Source organism: Nematolebias whitei, chromosome 22, assembly GCF_014905685.2.
Source record: "Nematolebias whitei isolate Nwh7 chromosome 22, NemWhi1, whole genome shotgun sequence".
Lineage (NCBI taxonomy): Eukaryota > Metazoa > Chordata > Actinopteri > Cyprinodontiformes > Rivulidae > Nematolebias > Nematolebias whitei.
This window is the reverse complement of record NC_056519.1, coordinates 13,067,921-13,073,920: the sequence shown is the minus strand read 5'-3', so window position 1 is coordinate 13,073,920 and position 6,000 is coordinate 13,067,921. Positions and strand designations below refer to the sequence as shown.

The following is a 6,000-nucleotide window of genomic DNA, read 5'->3' as shown; positions in this document are numbered from 1 at the left end:
ATATATATATATATATAAACTATTCTGGTATAGGGTCAGCAGAGGAACCTACTGAAAAGTTAACCACAAAGTTAAAGGACTGTATAAGATTTAAAACTCCTGAGCCAAGGGCTTTTCAGGACAACACACGAACATTAAAATTCCAGATAATTAAAACCTGGTCATATCTGAGAAAAAGTCTAGCTAAAAAGTCAGAGGGTTCATAAAATCTTTGTTGTACTTCTGTGGTCTGTAGATGGGTCGACCCAGCTCAAAAAGAAGCAGTTCAAAGCTGGAATAAAGCGCTAGTACTTGAAGCTGTTTTCAGTTCAAATTTTCTTAAAAACAGTCAAGATTCCTCCACCTCTACCAGATATTCTTGGAGCATTAAACACAAAGCAAAAGGCGGAAAAGCAAGAGCAGAAGGCAAAAAGTTCTGAAAAGACACTGAACTCACCAGTGTGCAGTCAGGTCTAAAGAGAAAGTCAAATCTGCTGGAACAGAAAAAGTCATTTAAGATAAAAGTGTTATTAGCTAGGGACCTGGCATTGTGCAGGGCCATCCTTTGTAGGAATCACAGCTTGTGGAGAAGATGACAGCAGAGCCCAAATCAGTGGTCTCAAATTTAAAGAATTTGTCCTGTGACTCGCAAGACAGGAAAAACAGCGGCAAACAGGCACACTGTAAGAACCGGACCCCACCAATAGAACCAGACAAGGCATGACAGGATCCACAAAGCACCAGGTCAGGCAATGGACCAGTTGATGATCAGCTGAAGGAGACATTGTAAAAAGTGCAAGGCAGGCTTTAAGCTTCACCAGCCGCACGCCGTCTGAGGCATTGTCTCCAGGCAGGCAGGTGTGCAATGTGGAGCAGGTACACAGATACATCAGCCAGGAGAGGAGGATGCCCAGTGCTCTGTTCATTGTGATCAAAATATGTGACCTTGGTGGCACATGATCGAAGATCTAAAAGTGATTGACGTTCATATACCAGTATCGAGTTGATGTCACTGATGAGAAGGGACAGAAACAGAACACAAACATGGCAGAGGCAGACGTCAAACCATGTACACCATACCATCTTGGTCTGTGCAGTGTGGGGGAAAACATTCTAAAATAAATAATTAATCTATTTAAATCTTGACCTTTAATTTTGAATAGTATAATTAAGTGGAACACCATGTTGTCAGTTTGCTGTCCTTAGCAGTGTTTGTGTCATTGTCTAATCTACAGGAGAAGTAGGAATTTACTAGTTGAGAGGCTTTGAGTTGTCTAAACATGCATGCAACTCTGCTTAGTTGGTGTGTGTAGAATCCTGTCATACTTGTTGCATAAATGACATTGAACTTTCCTGTTTAGTCTACAAAGTGTACACTCCAAAGCAGAATGTAGTTTATCAAAGCCCAAAAGCTTCTTTTTTTTTTTTTGCATTGTTTGTCATAAAGCTTAAAGTTTTGACAACATTTAGCTCTTTTGCAACTGTACAAAGTTGCACATTAATAGAATAAAAATGTTTGGAGTTTCAATCATAGTTTTAGGTATCTTTGTTTTCCTGTGCTCATTTTTATCCTATCCACAGTATTGCTTCTGAAATTTCCAAATGATTTCGCTGTCCTGCAAATCAACTCTGTTAATTTGTTGAAGCTTTTAAAATTTTAATTTGTTGAATCCTTTTATTTTCTTGTGCAATTCGAGACTGTTCTGCAATGAAGTTTGACTAGTTCAACTAGTTCAAAACAGAGCTGTTCCAGTTTGTATGCATACACTGACTTTTGATACTTCAGAGTTTAAGTAAGTTCAACATGCATAAGTTAATAGCCTTCATGTAGGATTACGAGGGCCTGACAATTAAAATGTATTTCTGATCACTTGTCAGACATTTCCAAAATCTTCTAAACTAATGCTTTACATTTTTGAGCTCTTTAATTTTTAATCAAATGTATATCTGAAGGACTGGGACATTGTGTCAATCTGTCTATGCACGTGCACTTAGTTTCCTAAGCTTATAGATATGGACTTTTTGAACAAAGCAAATTATAGACTGTTGTAATTCTGCAAATTAACATGTTGCGGTGAAAAGCTGGATTCCACAGATCATTCTGTTAGATTTCATTTCACTTTGATTCAAGTTGAATGGATAATTTCACACCGATGCCTTGAATTTTATTATTCTTGTTGCTTTTGAAATTATTTTAGTGAGCACTGCCAAAAATGTATTAAACTATTACACATATCTGTTAAAAGAAACCGACAGTATCAAGAAATGAAGAGCTTGCCAACACATGCAGTACTGCCAGCTGGTCTGGTGTAAACATGTTTACTTCCTCTGTTTGCACATACCCATCAGTCAGTCTCAGTTTTACAGCTTTAAGTTTTATTTTTTTCAGGTGTTACATGGTTAAATGGACATCAAAGCCATGTAAAGGTGAACTAATATGTTTGTGTTGCAACATGTGATGCTACTTAAACATGTGGTAGTTCAATATGAGAGCTGTAAATTCTTTCTCGTGGCACTTCTGTGAACTTTTTCATATCAGGGACAATTACATTTATGGTGTCCTCAGGTTCATTTCAGCTTAAAGGTAATTTGTAATCAGAGCACAGTTCATTAATACATTTTTTAGTCTTTGCCCTGCATCAGCAGTGAAATGTCTGTGTGCTGGGATGAACTTGTTCACATATAAGGCATTTATACTGTATTATTTCTAGGGATGGGGCCGATCCGATCCAGTATCGGTATCGGCCTCCGATACCAGCATAATTTACGTATCGGATTTTTCCGATCCACCTGCCGATATTTCCGATCCATGATGCATGTTGGCTTCAAACTATGGAATGGATTTCCTGAAAGGCGGCTTGTCTCATGAATCCAGAGTAATAAGACCGCCTCATATTTAGGAAATCCATTTCATAGTTTGCAGCCAGCTACAACATGAGGACTGAGTTAGCAGCACTGTGGCTAACAGCTAACCAACTTTTCATCTAAATATGTCCGCTGTGTGGAAGTATTTTACACTAAACACCACAAGACAGCATCGTGCAATGTCTACAGAGCCATAGCGCCACATTAAACCACGGTAAAGTTAGTTTTACGATGGACATTCGAGCTCCGTGGCTTCAGCACGGTACTACTCTTTGCTCAACCCACAACAGGCAACTCGACCCTGGCCACCCGCGTCCAATCTGCCCCGCTCAGTCTGCCCATCTCTGAGGAGGGACAGACTGGGCGCGGCTGACTGAAATCAGGCTGCCTGCTTCGGATTGAACAAGAAGAAGACATCGCTGAAACCATGGAGCTCTAATGTTTACAGAGAAGTTGCTAGACTTCATCATAATTAATGACCAACCACTGTCAGTTGTAGAAAACAAAAGATTTCTCAGCTTGATACTTGCAGTCAAGATATAGTTTACCCTCCAGGAGATATTTATTAGTACAACAGTAGACAATCATAAAAAAACACATGATTTGAAAATTATATTAAAAACAAAACAGCTACATTATAAAGTGATGTAAAATACTAAAAACAGGAACATGTCTGTTGGTTTATGCCATGAACTTAGCAGATGCTTGAAGCCATTTAACATTTTATTGTATTTTATTTTATTCATTCATTTAAAAGATACAAAATTTAAAAGAAAATCATCAAAAAGAAAACATTGAATGAAAAGAGTGCAGAAAGAAGAAAAATAATTCTTATATCTGCCCCTTATTTAAAAAAATATAAAATAACTTTAAACAATCACTTAATTTAATCACTTTAATATCCACTTTAAAACTAGGAATAAAAATAAACATGTTTTGTCCTGATGCATGCTCAATAATCCAGGTAGAAAACATGTTTTGTGTTAGCAGAATTTAATTCTAACTTTAAAACTTATCCAACATTAATAAAACTTACCTCAAGTTGCCTTTTTGGACATGCATGCATATATTTGTACAAATTGTACTTGAGAGGAGATTATTACAGCCTCATATAAAATCAATGATGATCATGATGTCGTAACTGGATCGATATCGGCCGATATTTAGATTTAGTTTTCGAGATCGGATCGGAAGTAAAAAAAAGTGGATCGGTGCATCCCTAATTATTTCTTTATTCTAATATAAGAAAAAATATTTCTTCAAGTTTAATTGCATAATTAGATGTTTCAAACAAGTAAATCAACTTTGACCTATTTTTCTTTTGACTCTGCTCTTTGTTTTATTTGTGACCAAATAACTGTCAACTATTCACTGATTTATGGTAATCATGGTTTTAGAAAACATTGATTTGGGAGCGACATTATTTTTTGGTTTAGGTATATTAGTTGCGTATTGACAAGGTTTGGTCTATATTAAGTATTTCTATACATTGAACCCTTATCTAAAACTGCCTTTCATACTGTCTTCTGTATAAGGCCGTTTAAGGGCTTTCAATCAATTCTTTATTATAATTTCTTTAAAGATCTACCGGCAACATTTTTTTTCCTAACCTTCTCTCTTACTGCTAGCATGAGTTTTGTAATGCATGCATTAGTGCATGCTTATACATCATGGAGCGTATGTATCACTGTGTTCAGTACACATTTTGTACAATGTTAAACTTTAAATACAACAGTCCCAAGGAGGTCATGGACCTATAGGAGGGGCTTGGTAGTGGGGGGATTTTGGGTGTTTTCTTCAGTAACAGTGAATTAGTAACGTGAACACGTGCAGACATTTATTTATTATATGCGATGAGCTTCATTAAGGGGCCAGTGGTCCCATTGGAGGGGCAGGGCCCCTATCATTGGATAATGTTAGGGAAAACTCTGGGTTTAGATCAAACAAACATTGACAATATTGATATGATCTGTTTTCTTCAATGGTTGTATTTATACAAATCAGTTTGTCTGATAGTTTGAAGAATAAAATTTTGTAAGTTTTCAGTGATGGAAAGAAAACATCAGTAACCTGGTGCTGTTTTGGGGAAAATGTCAAATTTTCAATTTAATCAGGAAAATATACAACTAACATGTTTCATAAAGCACTAAGGCTGAAAGGTCTATCTTCAGAATATCAAGAGAAATTTTAACTGTGAATATTTTTTGACACACTTCTTTAAACTACACCTGTTTCCAACTGACCGAAGGAAAACGTGTTTCTGCATTTTATAAAGGTTCAAAACTAATTTGTGTTATCCCTTGCTAATTAAAGAATAACTTATCCCAGAGGAAGAGTTGATTAACTGATTAGATTTTTTTTAATTTGACAAACTTTTCCTAGATTTTTTAAAATTTTTTATTAATTACCTGAACAGACTAAACTGAATAAAAGACAGGCATATGTGTAAATAGCACATTATTATGATGGAGATGCTTTTTATGACGGTGTTGCTTTTTTCAGTACAACATTGGAAGAATTCCAAAGTTGACTAAAATTGTTTCTCTAACTTAGATAGAAAATGTTACTTTTGGAGTAACTTTACTCTTGGAACTATTCATAGGAAGCTGTGAATAAACTGAGGATCAATAATATTTAATATTTTAACTCATATATGTACATTAGAGTATATTTTCTTGTACAGCTTTTTTTACCGTGGATGTACTAATTTTCTTGTTTGACTTGTACATTGAAGTAAGTGTCATGTAATGTACAATGTACTGGCACATATTTATGTAGTAATGCAAAGGTTAAAAAAAACCTCTAGCTCCATTTCATTTCAGTATGACAGGTTCAGAGTGAAGGTTTACCTTAACCCCTCATTGTTGACTACAAAGACTGTTACCTGTTGGGTCAAATAAGAGCAAGCATCCAAATTAAACGGTTCATAATTAGGTGCTGGACTTGAGTGCTACAAAGAAGAGCCAAGGCCAGCCCATTTTATTTTTTATTTTTGTATGTGTATTCAATGGAGTGAAAGCACCTTGATCGCCCTGTCACTTGTATTTAATGCTCTAATTCAAAGGGAAAATGTGGTGTAAAATTAAACAGGGTATTAGCTGTCAGCGTGTTTTCATTAGAGGCAAACAGAATTAAAAGAGACGGTGAGAGACAGCC

The 6,000-nt window shown here is 36.0% G+C and overlaps 1 protein-coding gene across 1 annotated transcript in view; it reads left to right on the top strand.

Moving 5' to 3' along the window:
• The window catches only part of atp2b1a (ATPase plasma membrane Ca2+ transporting 1a), a gene marked incomplete in the record, with an annotated part of 55,888 nt that overhangs the window by 27,784 nt on the left and 22,104 nt on the right, over positions 1–6,000 (top strand).